General features: G+C 41.2%; 1 protein-coding gene across 2 annotated transcripts in view; it reads left to right on the top strand.

The window, feature by feature from the left end:
- The first annotated feature begins 10,093 nt into the window (after positions 1–10,093).
- Positions 10,094–19,727, top strand: part of BLM (BLM RecQ like helicase) — a 92,542-nt gene continuing 82,908 nt past the window's right edge. For both annotated transcript variants that reach the window (XM_010816994.4, XM_002696583.7), the window contains exon 1: positions 10,094–10,196. The gene's annotated coding sequence lies outside the window, so the exon portion shown is untranslated. The remainder of the gene's footprint in view (positions 10,197–19,727) is intronic.

The raw sequence follows: 19,727 nt of genomic DNA, 5'->3' as shown, positions 1-19,727 counted from the left end.
TACTAGTTAATAAATTACTACAAATTTAGAAGTCTAAGACAGCAGTGATTTATTATCTTATAGTTCTGGGGGTCAGAAATCCAAAATCGGTCTCACTGGGCTAGAGTCAAGGTGTCAGCGGGGTGGGTCCCTTCTGAAACTGTAGGGAAGAATCCTTTTCCTTGTCTTTTTCAACTCTGATGGCCACCTGCTTCCTTAGGCTTGTGGCCCCTTGTCCACATAACTCCAAACTCTCACTTCTATCCTTCCACCTACTACTGACTCTGACCTTGTGATTTTATTGGGCCCCCCTGGATAAGCCACAATACTCTCTCCATCTCAAGATCCTGAATCACATCAGCAGAGTCCCTACAGGTTCTGAGAATTAGGACAGACACATCTTTGGGAGGACATTGCTCAGTCTACCATAGTGGCTTTTTCTATGACTTGTAATTTTTTAATCATATGCCAAATATTGTATATGAAAGAATCACAGACAGTGAAGTTAACCATATTCCCCACTAGTGTGTGTGTGTGTGTGTGTGTGTGTGCTTGGTTGTGTCGGACCCTTTGTGACCCCATGGACTGTAGCCCGCCAGGCTCCTCTGTCCATGGGGTTTTTCAGGCAAGAATACTGGAGTGGGTTGCCATTTCCTGCTCCAGGGGATCTTTCCAACCCAGGGGTCAAACCCACGCCTCTTGCATCTCCTGCATTGGCAGCAGATTCTTTACAACTGGGCCAGCTGGGAAGCCCATTTTCCCCTAGAGGGTGGATGTCTCCTATGTTAGACAATATATCTTAAAGGGATGGGTGCCTCAGTGAAATCAGGAACTGAGCTGAGTTGGGGTGAGCTGCAGCCTTAGTTGGATTCAGTCCACCTCTGATTTAGTTATCCTGAGTGTGAGATCTATCTTGTGTTTTTGCAGGCTCTTCTCCCCAGTGAGACTCCACCCTCCAATTACCAAACGACTGCGGACCTTGTGCTACCTTTCCAGCCCAGGTCCCCAGCCAGGCCCTACCCCGGCCCCACCATCATCACCCCTAGTCTCCCCTGTCACTCACCAAATATCCCATAGGAAAAAGAGCCTCGCATCTAGATTCTAGTCTGTAATAGGAGCCTGAATGGCTTCAATCGTTCACTGTAAAGCAAACCCAATCTTCAGCACGGCAGTGACTCGGAAAAAATGACCAACAATCTCAGCTCATCTAGAATGAGATCTTCCTGCTCTGTTCCTACTGCTCTCTGAAGTCTTTTTTAAATTTTATTTTATTTTATGTATTTTGGCTGTGCTGGGTCTTCGTTGCTGCTTGGGCTTTTCTCTAGCTGCGAGGAGCTGTGGCTACTCGCTAGCTGCAGTGCGCGGACTTCTCGTTGCAGTGGTTTGTCTTGGTGTGGAGCACAGGCTGTAGGGCATGTGGGCTTCAGTAGTTGCCACACGTGGGCTCAATAGTTTCTGCTCTTGGGCTCTAGAGCACAGGTCAATAGTTGTGGTTCACAGGCTTAGGTACTCTGAGGCATGTGGGATCTTTCCACTCGAACCCGTGTCTCCTGCACTGGAAGGTGGATTCTTTACCACTGAGTCACCAGAGAAACCCTCTGATGTCTTTTAAATTGTGAGTTTTTTAATTTATCCTTTTTTTTTTCTTTGCAATTGTTACCACACAAATGAAGACCTACTGATACTGACTACATCCTACACAGAAGCAGGAGTTCTTTATGGATAACACTGAATATTCTGAGAAGAACTTTGTAGTTACCACTGGATATCTCAGAAAGCTTCTTGCATCTCCTTAGCAAACATAACAAAAGACAGACTATGCATAGCTTTAAATTTAATTAAGATCTTTTCCCATCTACTTGGTCTCTTGACTTTGTTCTGTTTACTTTGCTCCCAAGTGGTTAGAAGTATAAATATACTTATCTTACATACTTGGAACATTTAATGTATTTGGTATAATAGGCTTTGTTCTTACTAAGGCTTATACAATACCATTGCAACCTCTAGCTTTTTATTTTAAATTATGTAATTAATACTATTAAAAGGTAACAATCCCAAATGTACAAGTGTAAAAAGATATGAAAGGATATACGGTGAAGCTAGGGAAGCTGCTATTTTATGCCTAACATGTGTAGCTGAGGCCACACATGGCCCCTAGCACTGGCTGCTTGGAAAGTGCCCCTAGGTGGAGAGGGGTTGCTGTTTTCTTAGACTCTACATTTATCTATTTAATGTCTACTAATCACAAGGCCAATTGCTACTGCTGCTACTGCTAAGTCGCTTCAGTTGGGTCCGACTCTGTGTGACCCCAGAGACGGCAGCCCACCAGGCTCCCCCGTCCCTGGGATTCTCCAGGCAAGAACACTGGAGTGGGTTGCCATTTCCTTCTCCAGTGCATGAAAGTGAAAAGTGAAAGTGAAGTCGCTCAGTCGTGCCCGACCCTCAATGACCCCACGGACTGCCTTGGGGGCTCTCCGTCCATGGGATTTTCCAGGCAAGAGTACTGGAGTGGAGTGCCATTGCCTTCTCCGACAAGGCCAAACTAACAGCCAAATTTGTCTAGCTCTCCTCTGGGATCTACATCAAGGCCAGGTACCAGACTTTTAGGGACAGCTCCAAAGCCGTAAAGTTCAAAAGAATTCTTTAGACTAACTGATCCTAAACTATTGGGTTGAAAGTTTCTTAGAACTTCTTGGCTAACCCCATATTTTCCCTGATATACCTGCCCTTTCCTGAAGAAACCCTGGTAAAGGCTTTGACTGGGGCATCCCCTTGTTCCTTTCTGACTCCTGACCAAACCTGGTGCTTCCCCATATGGCCCTATGTGGTGTTTCTTGGGAAACATAAGTAATAAGTTCTTCTTCGAATGCCATGACTTCTTTCCATGCCATCACTCAGTCACTTCCAAAAATTAAAATTCTGCACTTATAGTTGAGACAAGAACTGCCACTGCTGAACACCAGCCTTGTGCATATATGTGTGTGTGTTAAAGCACATGTGATATAAACTTTACTACACCGACCACTTCTAAATATACAGTTCCATGGCATCAATCACATTTGCATTGTTGTGCACCCACCACTACTGTGCAACTGAAGAACTTATCACCACTATTAAACAGTAACTCCTTATGACACCCCTCGCCCCCAAATCCTAGTAACCATTATTCTACTTTCTCTCTCTGAATTCTAAGTACCACATATAAGTGGAAACCATAAAATATTTGTCCTTTTGTGACTGACATTTCATTTAGCATAATGTTTTTGAAGTTCATTCATCTGTTCAGTTCAGTTGCTCAGTCATGTCTGACTCTTTGCGACCCAATGGACTGCAGCATGCCAGGCTTCCCTGTCCATCACCAACTCCCAGAGCTTATTTAAACTCATGTCCATCAAGTCAGTGATGCCATCCAACCATCTCATCCTCTGTCGTCCCTTTCTCCTCCTGCATTCAATCTTTCCCAGCATCAGGGTCTTTTCCAATCAGTCACTTCTTCACATCAGGTGGCCAAAGTATTGGACCTTCACCTTTCAGCATCAGTACTTCCAATGAATAGTCAGGACTGATTTCCTTTAGGATTGACTGGTTGGATCTCCTTGCAGTCCAAGGGACTCCCAAGAGTCTTCTCCAATGCCACAATTCAAAAGCATCAATTTTTTGGCACTCAGATTTCTTTATAGTCCAACTTTCACATCCATACATGACTACTGGAAAAACCATAGCTTTGACTAGATAGACTTTTGTTGGCAAAGTAATGTTTCTGCTTTTTAATATGCTGTCTAGGTTGGTCATAACTTTTCTTCCAAGGAGCGAGCAAGCGTTTTTAAATTTCTTGGCTGCAATCACCATCTGCAGTGATTTTGGAGCCCCCCAAAATAAAATCTGTCCCTGTTTCCATCGTTTCCTCTTCTATTTGCCATGAAGTGATGGGACCAGATGCCATGATCTTAGTTTTCTGAATATTGTATTTCAAGCCAACTTCTTTCACTCTCCTCTTTCACTTTCATCAAGAGGGTCTTTAGTTCTTCTTTGCTTTCTGCCATAAGGATGGTGTCATCTGCATATCTGAGGTTATTGATATTTCTCCTGGCAATCTTGATTCCAGCTTGTGCTCCTTCCAGCCCAGCATTTCTCAAGATGTACTCTGCATATAAGTTAAATAAGCAGGGTGACAATATACAGCCTTAACGTACTCCTTTTCCTATTTGGAACCAGTCTGTTGTTCCATGTCCAGTTCTAACTGTTGCTTCTTGACCTGCATACAGATTTTTCAGGACGCAGGTCAGGTGGTCTGGTATTTCCATCTCTTGAAGAATTTCCCACAGTTTGTTGTGATCCACACAGTCAAAGGCTTTGGCATAGTCAATAAAGCAGAAGTAGATGTTTTTCTGGAACTCTCTTGCTTTTTCAATGACCCAACAGATATTGGCAATTTGATCTCTGGTTCCTCTGCATTTTCTAAATCCAGCTTGACCATCTGGAAGTTCACGGTTCACATACTGTTGAAGCCTGGCTTGGAGATTTTGAGCATTACTTTGCTAGCATGTGAGATGAGTGCAATTGTGCAGTAGTTTGAGCATTCTTTGGCATTGCCTTTCTTTGGGATTGGAATGAAAACAGATCTTTTCCAGTCCTGTGGCCACTGCTGAGTTTTTCATATTTGCTGGCATATTGAGTGAAGCACTTTCATAGCATCATCTTTTATGATTTGAAATAGCTCAACTGGAATTCCATCACCTCCACTAGCTTTGTTCATAGTGATGCTTCCTAAGGCCCACTTGACTTCACATTCCAGGATGTCTGGCTCTAGGTGAGTGATCACACCTTCGTGGTAATCTGGGTCATGAAGATCTTCATTGTATAGTTCTTCTGTGTATTATTGCCACCTCTTCTTAATATCTTCTGCTTCTGTTAGGTCCATACCATTTCTGTCCTTTATTGTGCCCATCTTTGCATGAAATGTTCCCTTGGTATCTCTAATTTTCTTGAAGAGATCTCTAGTCTTTCCCATTCTATTGTTTTCCTCTATTTCTTTGCTTTCTTACCTCTCCTTGCTATTCTTTGGACCTCTGCATTCGAATGGGTGTATCTTCCTTTTCTCCTTTGCCTTTTGCATCTTTCTTTTCTCAGCTGTTTGTAAGGCCTCCTTAGACAACCACTTTCCCTTTTTGCATTTCTTTTCCATGGGGATGGTCTTGATCCCTGTCTCCTGTACAATGTCATGAACCTCTGTCTACAGTTCTTCAGATCTATCAGATCTAATCCCTTGAATCTATTTCCCACTTCCACTGTATAATCATATGGGATTTGATTTAGGTCATACCTGAATGGTCTAGTGGTTTTCCCTACTTGTTTCAATTTCAGTCTGAATTTGGCAACAAGGAGTTCATGATCTGAGCTACAGTCAGCTCCTGGTCTTATTTTTGCTGACTGTATAGAGCTTCTCCATCTTTGGCTGCAAAGAATATAATCAATCTGATTTCGGTGTTGGCCATCTGGTGATGTCCATGTGTAGAGTCTTCTCTTGTGTTGTTGGAAGAGGGTGTTTGCTATGACCAGTGCATTCTCTTGACAAAACTTTGTCAGCCTTTGACCTGCTTTGTTTCATACTCCAGGGCCAAATTTCCCTGTTACTCCAGGTATCTCTTGACTTCCTACTTTTGCATTCAAGTCCCCTATAATGAAAAGGACATCTTTTTTGGGTGTTAGTTCTAGAAAGTCTTGTAGGTCTTCATAGAACCATTCAACTTCAGCTTCTTCAGCATTACTGGTCAGGACATAGGCTTGGATTACTGTGATATTGAGTGGTTTGCCTAGGAAACGAACAGAGATCATTCTGTCATTTTTGAGATTGCATCCAAGTACTGCATTTTGGACTTTTCTGTTGACTATGATGGCTACTCCATGTCCTCTAAGGGCTTCTTTCCCACAGTAGTAGATATAATGGTCATCTGAGTCAAATTCACCCATTCCAATGGAAGTCAAGAGATACCTGGAGTAACAGGCAAATTTGGCCTCGGAGTACAAAATGAAGCAGGTCAAAGGCTAACAGAGTTTTGCCAAGAGAATGCGCTGGTCATAGCAAACATCCTCATCCATCTTGCCTTTTGAGATGGCAGAGTAGAAGGACATGTGCTCATCTCCTGGGAGAACTCCAAAATTACAACTCGCTGCTGAACAACCATCGACAGGAGAATGTTGGATCACACCAAAAAAGATACCCCATGTCCAAGGGCAGAGGAGAAGCCCAAGTAAGACAGTAGGAGGGGCAAAATTGCATTTAGAATCAAACCCCATACCCACCAGAGATGATTGGAGGGCTCTAACAAACCTGGTGAGCACCAGGACACAGAGACCCCATAGAAACTGAGCCAGAACTGTGTTTGAGTGTCACTTGTGGAGGTATGGGTCAGCAGTGGACTGCTGCAGAGGCAGGGGCTCTGGGTGCTGTAGACCTGGGTATGGCATACGCCCTCTTAGAAGTTGCCGTTAACCCCACCATAGAGCTGCCAGAACTTACACAGGACTGGGGAAACAGACTCTTGGAGGGCACAAACAAAAGTTTGTGCACACCAGGACACAGGAGGAGGGAGCAGTGCCCCGACAAGAGACTGACCCAGGCTTGCCTGTGAGTGTTCAGGAGTCTCCAGCGGAGGTGTGGGTTGGTGGTGGCCTGCTGTGGGGTTGGGGGCACTGAGTGTGGTATTGCATGGACCTTTTGAAGAAGGTCAACATTATCTTCATTACCTCCACCATAGTTTGGCCTCAGGTCAAACAATAGGGAGGGAACACAGCTCCACCCATCAACAGAAAATTGGATTAAAGATTTACTGAGCATGGCCCCGCCCATCAGAGAAAGACCCAGTTTCCCCCTCAATCAGTCTCTCCCATCAGGAAGCTTCCATAAGCCTCTTATCCTTATCCATCAGAGGGCAGACAAACTGAATGAAAACCACAGTCACAGAAAACTAACCAATCTGATCACATGGACCACAGCCTTTTCTAACTCAATGAAATTATGAGCCATGCTGTGTAGGGCCACCCAAGACAGACGGGTCATGGTGGAGAGTTCTGGAAAAACGTGGTCCACTGGAGGAGGGAATGGCAAACCACTTCAGTATTCTTGCTTTGATAACTCCATGAACAGTATGAAAAGTTCAATTCATGTTGTGGCATATATCAGAATTTCATTCCTTCTTAAGATCGAATAATATTCCTTTGCATGTATAGACCACATTTGTTTATCCATTCATCTGCCAATGGACACTTGGCTTCTTTCCACATTTTGGCTATTATGAATAATGCTGCTATGAGCTTTGGTATACAAGTATCATTCTCTACATAAAAGCCAGAAAAAATTTTCTAAAATGTAAATTTACTCAGTCCCTTCCTTCATAAAAACCTTCTCTGGTAACGGTGAATTGAACCACAATGAGATACCACAGAATAACTACAGATAGCTAAAATGAAAAAGATTGACCATTCCCAGTGTTGGCAAGGATGCAGAAAGTAAGAAACTCATATGGTGTTGGTGGGAGTGTAAAAAGTTACACTTTGAAAACAAGTCTGTTTTCACCAAAGTTACTCCATGACTCAGAAATTCCATTCCTAGATACTTACCAAGAAAAATTAATGCATTTATTCACAAAAAGATTTATACAAAGGCATCCATAGCAGCTTTATAATAGGCAAAGGGAAAAAATTAAAATGTCCATCAGCAGATGAATGGATAAATAAACTGTACTGTGTTCATACAACTGCACACTGTTGTTAAAGAATAATTTTAAAAATCTAGTTTAATCAAGCTCTCACATAGATATAAAATGAATGTATCAAAGGTTTTTATTAATATTTAAGTCATTAATTATTGAGACCCAGGAAGATATTAATACAAAGTTCAAAGAAAAGTTCAAAGTACTGCAGGCAGGCACATAATAAATGAGGAATAATGAAATGTTTTACAAATAGATGCAAAACCTGGCAGAACTGATCGAACCCACAGTGCAGTAATAAAATACATTGCACTGAACACAATTTGCATTTCTATACACAATAATAGATCTTTAAAAACACTAAGTTATTTCCATGATGATGAAAGGTATGGAACACTCAAGTCAAATATCAAGTCAGGTATCCCAGAAGGGTGTGCTAGCAGCACCATGGTTTCACTGGATACTCAATTTTTAAACCATTTCAGAGCTCATGTTTTTAGACCATTTCAAAATTTTTCAGTTTTCCTCTACATTACACAGTAATAAAAGAGAATGAACTACTGGTACACAGACAGGTGAAGCTTGAAGATACTATGTTCAGGGAGAAAAAGGGTAGAAATTAACTCCGCAATGGAAGTTCCACAAGAGAATCTTATGGGGTGCTGGAAATGGTATATAACTTGAGTGGTGAAGATACATTTATTTATATATATGTATAAAGTGATATACATATATATAAAATCATTGATTTTACCTAAGAGTAGTACACAAACGTCTCCCTATCTCTCTTGCCCCCAAAACCAACAATTGTTATTTGTCTTCAGAGTGAAGTCCAAACTGAGGTGTGTCATCTGTTTCCTCTAATGTGTAATTTCTATTTTCCCCTTTTCTGATAGTTTCTTAAAGCTACCTTACATAGTTTTTCATCTCCTGGCCTCTGCCTACAGATCATACATGCTATTTATCACTCAGCTATCAGCACACCTTTTGAAATCCTCACCTAACCTGACAAATCTGCCCTCCTAGGTACCTCTGTAACATAGGTCAGCATTGTTAGCGCTTGTGTTGTTGTCATAAAGTGTACAAGTGTCTGCCTCCTCAAAAGATGTCTAAAAGAATGTATGCTCCTCAAGGACACTCTCCAGGGCCTGGCACAATGCCTCGCACTGGAAAAGAGCACAAAGTTGAAAGACAGTGAAGAAAAAAGCGAAGGAGAATTCAGGCAGTGTGTGGTTTAGGTGATTTCAGCTGAGGGTCAAACTTTATTGAATTCTGAGAGAGGATCCTACTTGTGGTACCCTTTTGAATTTAAAAGTTAACGCTTTATTCTTTTGGTAAATTATTCACTCTTTGTTCTTTATCCCTATCCTGCTTCCTGTTTGATCATTTTGCTATTAAAAGTCTGCTTAGCTGACTCTGCTTTTGCATTTTTTTCCTAGAGTAATTCAACAGTGATGTGTTCTGATTGTCCCATTAGGCTTTGTTTCTGAACATTTGAAAAACAGATTTAGATAGCTAAAGGGAAGCTGCTGTATCGCATAGTGAGCTCAACTCTGTTCTCTGTGATGACCTAGAGGGGTGCAGTGGGGGTGGTGATGAAGGAGGGAGATTCAAGAGAGAGGGGATATATGTATACATCCAGCTGATTCACTTCTGTTGTACAGCAGAAACACAACATTGTAAAGCAATTATACTCTAATTTTAGAAAATGGAAAAAAACCTAGCAGATTTCAATCACAAAATAGGACTGAAACAGATTTTTCAGTTTTTTTTTTAAAGGACAAATAAATTCATTTCTTTAGGGAGTAAAGAAAATCTGGCATCAGAAGGCCCACAGTTTCCTGATGAAAAAAATCACTTGGAACCTCAGCATGGGTTTTCACTCAGCTACTGCACATATCCCTGCATGCATCTGAGTTTGACACCCTTTTCTCCATCAATAACAATTTCCAGTTGCTCACTTAGAACATACTGTGTGGGGTAGAGGCCAGCGTTACCAAGCAGGTGGAGAGGACAGGAGTTCAAGACTCAGAGACAGAACCAAAAAGACCGGGGCGCAGAGCCTTGGCGGGGCCTATGGGAACTCAAAAATCTCAGGCTCCCCTTAAACGCGGGGGTTTTCAATTCAGCCACAGTCGTGTTCCAGGAGCCTTTCTCACTGACAGCCTTTTGCAACACACTTTCTAACTCACTAAAAACAAAGGACTCTGCCAAGGCCGGAAGCCCGGGGGATTAACTGTAGTCACCTGACCTCGAATTCCGGGCTTTGATTGGGCTTTGCGAATACGTGCCCCTCTCGGCCCTGTACGCGTATCCTGCCCCAGCAGCCCATGGGGCGGGGGACAGGTGCCACCGAGGGACAGTATTGGTCGGCTTCTTCGGGACGCAGCCAATCGGAATCTGTCGGCTTCCGGCGCGAAATGAGCTGGCGCGCGGCCCCGGGGCTGTGGCAGCGACGCGGGTAGTTTAGATCCTGGTTCCACCCGCTTCCAGACTGTAGGAGAGGTGAGTTCCCGCACACGCCGACTTACGGGTTGTCCGCCTGGCCCAGCTCCGTTCCTGGCCATCCGGCCCAGGGATGGAGAGGGAGGCCTCTCCGGTTCCTTCCGTTGTCTCCCTCGGTTCGGCTAGGCCAGAGTCCGGAGTCCTCCAGTCCCGCGAGCGGCATGAGAGAAGATCCTCAGATGCGGAAACAGAGGCCCGGGGGCGGGGGCTAACTTTACCAGGCTGTCCCAGGGCGTCGGGGGCAGAGCCGGCCTGGCACCCACTATGTTCTTGTTCGTGTGCTCCAGTGCCTGCCCTGATGCCTGGCACAGAACGGTCAACTGTCTAGATTCCTGGCACTACCCCGTTTCTCTACCGAGGGAAAACCAAAACACTGTACGTTTCTAAATGGCCTTCCACAATCATGAGCCAGGCAGTGGTGTTTTGAGTGCTGTGTACCACGTGCCCGGCACCCCTTTATCTTAACTGTAGCTTACCTCCAGCAAAGGGAAATGGTTAAGGGCACAGACTGTATCAGATTTCCTGAGTTCAGATGCCAGCCTCTGCACATACTAGGTCTGTGGCTCTCCAACTCATAAAGTACCTCAGTTTCCTTCTTACATGAAGGAGATGACCTATTTTACGTCTTGGAGTTTTTGTTAGTATTGAACCGACTTAATGCTGTATATGCCAGTAAATGCTTCATAGAGTACTTACTACTTAGTAAGGATTCTTTTATCACCACCCAGAGAACTAGGTAGGATTGTTCTCACTTTAGCCATTGAGACTAGAGCACAAACACGTGTCTTTGTGAAAGGGCATTTGTAAATGCTAGAGATAGGATTTTAATTAAGAACTGCCAGACCCCAAAACACCTTGTACAACCGGGGGATTCTTCATGTACCCCTTACTTGCCCTTAGGTTACTTGCAACTTTGGATGTCTAGTGGCCTGAAATGGTACCTGACAGCTTGGGCTTCCCTCGTGGTAAAGAATCTTCCTGCCAATGCAGGAGATGTGGATTTGATCCCAAGATTGGGAAGATCCCCTGGAGAAGGAAATGGCAACCCACTCCAGTATTCTTGCTTGGGAAATCCCACGGATGGAGGGGCTTAGCTTGGCGGGCTACAGTCTATGGGTTTGCAAAAGTCAGCCACAAGTTATGGAGAAAAACAACAGCCAGCTCCTGGTGCCACCAACATGGATAAATAGCACTCCTGTGCCCCTGTCAAGAGTAAGGAGCAATTTATGTAACTGATTCACTTTATTGTACAGCAGAAACTAACTCAACATTGTAAAGCAATTAGACTTCAATTAAAAAAAAAAGGTTAAGGGACATAGTGAGAAAGCCAAAATTGGAGAAGGGAGAGGCAGAGTATTCTGTGTGAAATAATAAGTAGAATTAAATTGAAACAACATTTAGTTAGCCAGGCTGCTAACTGTCAAAAAGTAACTCATAGTCTAGTAGGAGCAAAGGAAATTTCTGGATCTTGAATCATTTTCAGCATCAGTCCCCATGATAACCACTTTATGCATAATATTTCTCATCCTCCCAGCAACCGGAAGCTATTGCCTTCATTTTACTGATGAGGAAACCCAGGATTTAAAAATTGGAAAAAGACTGTAGTGTTAGATGTGCAGTAAAAGAATAATGTGCAGGGAAATTATACACATCCACTTTAGGATAGTCACAGTCTCTGGAGAGGAAGATAGGGGAAGTGAATAGGATTTTAAATATATCTGAAACGTTTTATGCCTTTAAAAGAGAAATAGGGTAGAGTTTGGACTTTCTTGGTGGCTCTGTGGTAAAGAATTCGCCTGCTAATACAGGAAATGCAGGTTTGATCCCTGATTCTGGAATATTCCCCTGGAGATACCTACCCCAGTATTGCCTGGGAAATCTCATGGACAGAGGAGCTTGGCGGGCTACAGTCCATGGCTTCTAAACAACAACAGGACAGAACTTAGAAATTCTTAAATTTGGTTGGTGGGTACATGGGAATTGTTCTATTTTCTGTACTTTTCTGTATGTTTGAAATATTTTAAAAAAGTTTTTAAAGGAAATATATAGTACAAAATTAAATATAAACACTATATTAAATATAGTAGTACTAGTTGGAGAAGGAAATGGCAACCCATTCCAATACTCTTGCCTGGAAAATCCCACGGATGGAGGAGCCTAGTAGGCTGCAGTCCATGGGGTCGCAAAGAGTTGGACACGACTGAGCGACTTCACTTTCACTTTCCTACAAGGAAAGTGCAGAGTCTTAACCACTGGACCAGCAGGGAGTAGACCTGTTTGTCTTTCTCTCCAAGCAATAATTTATTATTTTTCTTGCATATGTTAGTAATGCCCTAATTTACTTCTAAGGTTAGGAGAGAGACCTTTGATGTAGATAGTAGGTATTTTGGAGAAGGCAATGGCAACCCACTCCAGTATTCTTGCCTGGAGAATCCCAGGGACGGCGGAGCCTGGTGGGCTGCCGTCTGTGGGGTCCCACAGAGTCGAACACGACTGAAGCAACTTAGTAGTAGCACTAGTTAACTATATATTTTAACATGTAACATTTTCCTTTGAAGTATAGTTGATTTACAGTATTGTATTTGTGTCAGGTATACAGCACAGCAATTCGGTATTTTTGCAGATTATACTCCATTAAGTGTTATTGCAGGATAATGGTCGGAGTCCACTGATATCGCTACAAATGGTGGAATTTCATGTTTTTTATGGCTGAGTATTATTTATTTGTGTGTGTGTGTACACACCACATCTTTTTTATTCATTCATCTGCTGATGCATTACTTTGATGTTTTGGCTGCTGTAAATAGTGCTGCTATGAACATTGGGATGAATGTATCTTTTTGAATTAGTATTTTCATTTTTCTTAGATATATGCCCAGAAGTGGAATTGCTGGATCATATGGTAGTTCAGTTTTTGAGGACCCTCCATATTGCTTTGCTTGCTGGCTGCACCATTCCCATCAATAGTATACAAGGGTTCTCTTTTCTCCACTTTCTCTCCTATATTTATCGTCTGTAGGCTTTTTGATGACAGCCATTCTGACTGATATCTTGAGTCAGATATCACTAATATTATGAGGTGTTATCTCATTGTTTTGACCTGCATTTTCTCTCACAATTAGCAGTTTTGAGCATCTTTTCATGTACTTGTTAGCCATCTGTATGTCTTTGAAAAATGTCTGTTTAAGTCTTCTGCCCATTTTTTGATTGGCTTTTTGTTTACTCAGCACACTTGTTGAGGAGACTCTTCTCCGTTGTATATTGTTGCCTTCTTTATTATCAATTAATTGATCACAGGTGTGTGGGTTTATTTCTGCGCCCTCTATCCTGATGCACTGATCTATGTGTCTGTGCTTATGCCAGTACTGTGCTGTTTTGATTTCTGTGGCTTTGTAGTATAGTCAGAAGTCTCAGAGAGCAATACCTCCAGCTTTGTTCTTTTTTCTCACAATTACTTTGGCAGTTTGGGGTCTTTTATGATTCTGTATGAATTTTAGAATTATTTGTTCTAATTCTGTGAAAAATTTCATGGGATTGCATTACAGCTGTATGTTACTTGGGTTGTATTTTGTATTTATTCTGTTTAAGGGAAGAAAGGATAGAAAAAGAGGTCCATGGGTAACTGCAGAGTATTTTGGGGAGCAAAATGGGAAAAGCCATTGTGGGTCTCCATTGCTTGTAGCTTGATACATGAGGCCTTTGAACAGTCTCTTCTAACCCTTGCTAGTCCACACCAGTCTTTGCACAAATAGTGCATTGACTACTCTTCACAACTTCCACCCTGTCTGAAAGGTTCCAGTTGTCCTTCAAGATCCAATTCAGTATTCTTTGGAAAGCTGCTCTGTGATTTTCCTGAATTTTACCTTCATCTGGGAAGTCATAAGACTTGTAAGAAAAGACTTTACAAGGACTTTGTAGGACTTACCCCATTCCATTATAATTATTTATTGGCATGGCTATTTCCTACTCATCTAGAAGCTCATTGAGGGTAATAATTATGTCTTGCCTATCTCTGTCCTCTAGTGCTTCCTACAATCTCTGGCACAGAGTGAAAATACAAGTTAAAAGCAGCTAGTGGAAGTTCTTGGCATTATGACATAGGGACTTTGTTCTTAAAGAATAGCAAAGAACTATTGAGTTTACTTTATCTAAAAAGTCCTATATCTTAATGAACCATGTTCTCAATATCAAGAAAAAAATTTTGCAGTCATAATCTGTCTTTCACTCACTTCAGCTGTTTTTATTTTCTCATGAAATTTAAATTTTAAAATTTCTAAATAACCTTTGTGTATTCATAATTTACTGTTTTCTTCCCCAGTTTTAAGTTATTCCACGTAGCTTCTCAGTCTTTGTGGTTGTCATTTATCTTGTAAATTATCACAGTATTCCATTCTTCTTCTTGTTTTAATAGGTGTGAAATGTCTCATGGTATTAATTATTAGAAAAGTTGAACATTTTTCCATAAGATTATTTTGTATGTGTATATTCTGGTTAACTGTGTATTTATACTCCCTGATCATTTGTTCTTTGGAGCTTTATGTGTTTTTAATATTAATGCTTTATTTGTTATTTGTTGCTGTTTTTGCAAAAAAAATTTGTGTGTGAAAGTAGATACATTTTTTAAGTACATTGTGTGTGTATATATACAATAAAGAATATAGAGTTTAACTTTATATTAAAATTATGTAAATGTAAAGAATAATTATAAAACTGTAATTACATGTAACTGTCACCCAGATGAAGAAATATAACATTATCAGTACCCCCAGTACCCCCTGTCTGCACGTGTAAGTAATGCAGTTAATTCAGTTTTGCCTGGTTTTGAACTCAGTAAATGGCTTGATGGTTTGTTTCTACTTTGTCTTTCTTCTTCGATTCAATGTTACGTTTGTGAGACTCTTCCATATTGTAGATACAAGTTTTCCTTTTCTTCTTTAATTTTTTGGCCATGCCCTGTGGCATGGGGGATATTAGTTCCCCCAGGGATAACTAATAGGAACCCTTTAGCCCCAAAACGTCAGCTTCTCAGAATAAAAGCAAGTGTTAGTGCCCCACGTAGGCAGAAGGACCTTATTAGCTTAAGGGATCGCACCTGTGCCCTCTGCAGTGAAAACATTGAGTCTTTACCATTGGCCCACCAGGGAAGGCGCAGATATAGGTTTTCTAATTTTTTAAATAATTTAATGATTTAGAATAAAAGCTTATTTTGTTGCCATAGAATATCCTGTTGTCTGATTGTGCCTCAGTTTATCCACCCTGCTTTTGATGGCGTTTGGGCTGGTTTCAGATTTTGGCTATTAATGTTGCTCTGAATGATCTTGTATATACTCCTGCTGCACACGTTCTTTAGTTTGTATATAACTAGGAGTAGAAGCACTGGGTCTAAGGGTATGTTTAGGTTTTACTTTTTGATCTGAAGCCAGATGGTCTTCAAAAGTGGTTGCACTCCTGCGTGTATTAGACTTTTCATTACCCCACATCCTTTCTAATATTTGATACTGTGATTTTGTTTTTTGCCTGTCAAGTACGTGTATGTGTTTTCTTATGGTTTTAGTTCCTGGATTACTAATGAAGTTGAGCACCTTGTATTTATGGACTGTTTCCTCTTTTAAAGTGACTCTTCAAGTATTCTGTCTTTTCTGTGCAGTTGTCTTTCTTGTTTTGTAGGAGATATTTTTACATTCCACATAGTTTTTATTTGTTATACATATTGCTGATATCTTCTCGTCTGTGGCTCTTAAAAGTGGATTTAATATAATTTTAGTCAATTATTTTTAAACATTTTTATTATGAAAATTTTTTGACTTTTTATTTTACATTGGAGTATAGTTGATTAACAGTGTTGTGATAGTTTTAGTTGTTCAGTGAAGTGATTTAGTTATACACACATGTATCTATTCTTTCTCAAATTCTTTCCCCGTTTAGGTTGTTACTTAACATTGAGCAGAGTTCCCTGTGTTATACAGTTTGTCCTTGATGGTTATGCATTTTAAATACAGCAATATGTACAATCCCAAACTCTTAAGTTCCTCTCCTCCACCCTACTGTGAAATAATATACATTATATTTCATGGGGAAAAGTGTAGAAAACAGCCATATAAACTGTGTTGTTGTTTAGTCGCTAAGTCATGTCCAGCTCTTTTTTGTGACCCCATGGACTGTAGCCCACCAGGCACTATCTGTGGGATTTCCCAGGCAAAAATACTGGAGTAGGTTGCCATTTCCTTCTCTAGGGGATCTTAACAACCCAGGGATCGAACTCGCATCTCCTGCCATTAGCAGGCGTATTCTTTACTGCTGAGCCACCAAGGAAGCCCATAAGCTTTGTGGGAGTAGTTAACATAGTAGGCCTGAGAATTATCCTTAGACCTGCACGCAAGATTGGCCCTTGACTGGTGTCTAGGAACTCTTGGAACCTTTTGGAACCTCTCTTAAGCTAATAAGGTCCTTTTGCCTACGGGGGGCACTAACACTTGCTTTCATTCTGGGAAGCTGACATTTTGGGGTTAAAGGGTTCTCATGTGACCAGCCCTAGATAAAGACCCTAACCATTGCATCTCTGGTGAGTTCCCTGGGGAAGAACCATTGTGCACATGTAGCTACGCTTTCCTTGAGAGAGAGCATGCTGTCTAGTAGGGAGAGAGTATGTAAAGCCAGCATGGATTCCTAGAGACTGGCGTGTCTTTTCCCCTTGCTGATCTGATGGTGTGTCTTTACCGCCTGTTGTAATGAAAATTAGCTGTGTATTGGGACTGTATGCCTGGGGGTCCTTCATCACTGAACATGAGGGAGTGGTCTCTGGGGACTCCACCAACAGCATGTTAATGACATGTATCAAAGCAAACACCCCTGTACCCATGTCCCAGGTTAGAACATTGCTAGCACCTTCAAAAGCCTCCTCTCTGCCCCAGTCTCATCCTCATCCCCAAAGAGAACAATTATCCTAATTTGTGTGCTGATCAGGACCTTGCTTGCTTGCTTGTGCTTGTTTCAGTCGTGTCCAACTCTTTGCAACCCCCTCTACTGTATCCCACCGGCTCCTCTGTCCATGGGATTTCCCAGGCAAGAATACTGGAGTGAGTTGCCGTTTCCTCCTCCAGGGGATCTTCCCAACACAGGCATCTAACCTGAGTCTCCTGCATCGCAGGTGGACTCTTGACCACTGTGCCACCTGGGAAGCCCAATCAGGATCTTATTTTTCTTTATTTTCAGATGTCAGGTCCTGAAAGTGCAAGTCGCTCAGTCATGTCTGACTCTGCAACCCTATGGACTGTAGCCTGCCAGGCTCCTCTGTCCATGGAATTCTCCAGGCCAGAATACTGGAGTGGGTTGGCATTCCCTTCTCCAGGACATCTTCCCAACCCAGGGATCAAACCCAGGTCTCACATATCACAGACAGATTCTTTACGGTTTGAGCCACCAAGCAAGTTATTTTAAACTAGTTGGCACACAGAAGATTCTTAATTAAAATGACAGTTCAGTTTTTCTTATCTTTATCTTTTTTGTTAGTGCTTTTTATATCTTGTTTGATAAATCTCTTGGTGATTATACAATTATTCTGTATTCTTTTCCAGAAACTTTATTGTTTTGCCCTTTACATTTAGAGCTGCAGTTCATTTGAAAATGATTTATGTGTGTGGAGTGAAGTAGTGTTTAAATTTCATTTCTTATGTAGATATCCAGTGCCCCAGCCCCATTTACTGAAAGACTCCTTCCCTAGCGTTCTGCAGCGCCACTTTTGTCATCAGTTAAGTGTCTGTATATTGCCTTGCTTGTGGATTCTTTAGTCTCTTTAGACCAAAGAGAAACTGATCTATTTGCCTATCCTTGCATCAGTATCTCACTGTTGTTAAAGTAGGTTTTTAGTAAGTCCTCATATGTCTGCTGGCGCTAGTCTTCTGACCCTGTAGGTCTTCAAGAGTGTCTTGGCTATTTTTGGAATTTTGTATCACCATATAAACTATACATTCATCTATTAAATTCCTTCAAGGGAAAAAAATAGAATTTTGATTAGAGTTGCATGAAGTTATACATCAGTTTGGGGAGAATGGACATCTTGATAGTGTTGTTGTCTTCCAGTCATGACTATGATTCAAATATTTGTTTACTCCTTGTGGGCTTTCTGGGTAGCTCAAACGGTAAAGAATCTGCCTGCAATGCAGGAGACCTGGGTTTGACCCCTGGGTTGGAAAGAGTCCCTGGTGAAGGGCACGGCAACTCACTCCAGTATTCTTGCCTGGAGAATTCCATGGGGTCTCAAAGAGTCCTTTGATTACTCCTTAATTTCTCTTAATAATTGTTTATAATTTTCTGAACAGAATCATAGACATAGTTTGGTAGATTTATTTTTTGGACTTTAAAATTTTTATGCCATTGTAAATGGTAAGCTTTCTGAAATTTTCTGTTTATTGGTGATATATAAAAATAGAATTAATTTTTGTATACTCACAGTCTGCCTAAACTCACTGCATTTGTTTTCTGCTGTAACAAGTAACCACAAATTCAGTGGCTTGAAACAACACAGATTTATTATCTTACAGTCTGTAGTCCCAAAGTTGAATGGGTCTCGTTGGGCTAAAATCAAGGTATTGGTGTTCCCTGTGTTCCTTTCTGGAACCTCTACGGAAGAATCTGTTTCCTTGCCCTTTGCATCTTCTTGAGGCTTTCCCCCTCCATTAATCTGAAGATCTCCTAGTCCTTCTATATACACAGTGTGTCATTTGTGAATGTTAATGTTCTTGCTTCTTTCCAGTCCTCCTGTGCTGTTTGTTTACTGTTCTTGCTGTGCTGCTTTGGCTTAAACTTCCGGTGCACATCGTATGGAAGCAGTGAGAGTGGGCATCGCTGTAGTATTCCTGATCTAAAAGGAAAAGCTTTCTAAATTTCATCCCACTGGATGGAGACTTGTTTATTTTGTAATTGTATATCCCCTCTAGGGTTAGGGAAGTTCCCTTTTATTCCTTCTTTGATAAGAGTTTTCATAAAGAATGGATCTCATTGTGAATGGATATTTATTTGATTTTACCATATGCTTATTCTGCAGCTCTTGAGAAAAATCATAAGATTCTTCTGCTTTAATAATTTGATTTATTAATGTTGCCAACCATGCATTCCTGAAACAGTGCGACTTGGTCATAATATATTTTATACATGACTGGATTTGGTTTGCTAACATATTGTTTGGGATTTTTTGTGGCTACATTCATGCATGAGAATTGACTTGTAATTTTTCTTGTTAACTGCCCTTGCAGAATTCTGTACCAAAATTATGCTAGTTTCATAGAGTTGGGAGGTTCAGTCTTTCTGTACTTTGGAATCATTCTAAAATTTGGAATTTTAAATAAAGTATTTTATAATTAGAATATTCTATTGTCATAAATGCTCAGAAGAATTCACCAGCTCTTGGGTGATGATAGTATCTTTATGGGTAGATTTTTAACCACAGATATTTCTTTAATTGTAAGGCTGTAGGCTTTCTGTCTTTTTGAATGAGTTTTGATAACTATGTTTGTAAAGAAATTTGTCCCTTTC

Source organism: Bos taurus, chromosome 21 (genome assembly GCF_002263795.3).
Source record: "Bos taurus isolate L1 Dominette 01449 registration number 42190680 breed Hereford chromosome 21, ARS-UCD2.0, whole genome shotgun sequence".
Taxonomy (NCBI): domain Eukaryota; kingdom Metazoa; phylum Chordata; class Mammalia; order Artiodactyla; family Bovidae; genus Bos; species Bos taurus.
The sequence above is the reverse complement of the archived record's forward strand: the minus strand, read 5'-3'. Positions and strand labels throughout refer to the sequence as shown.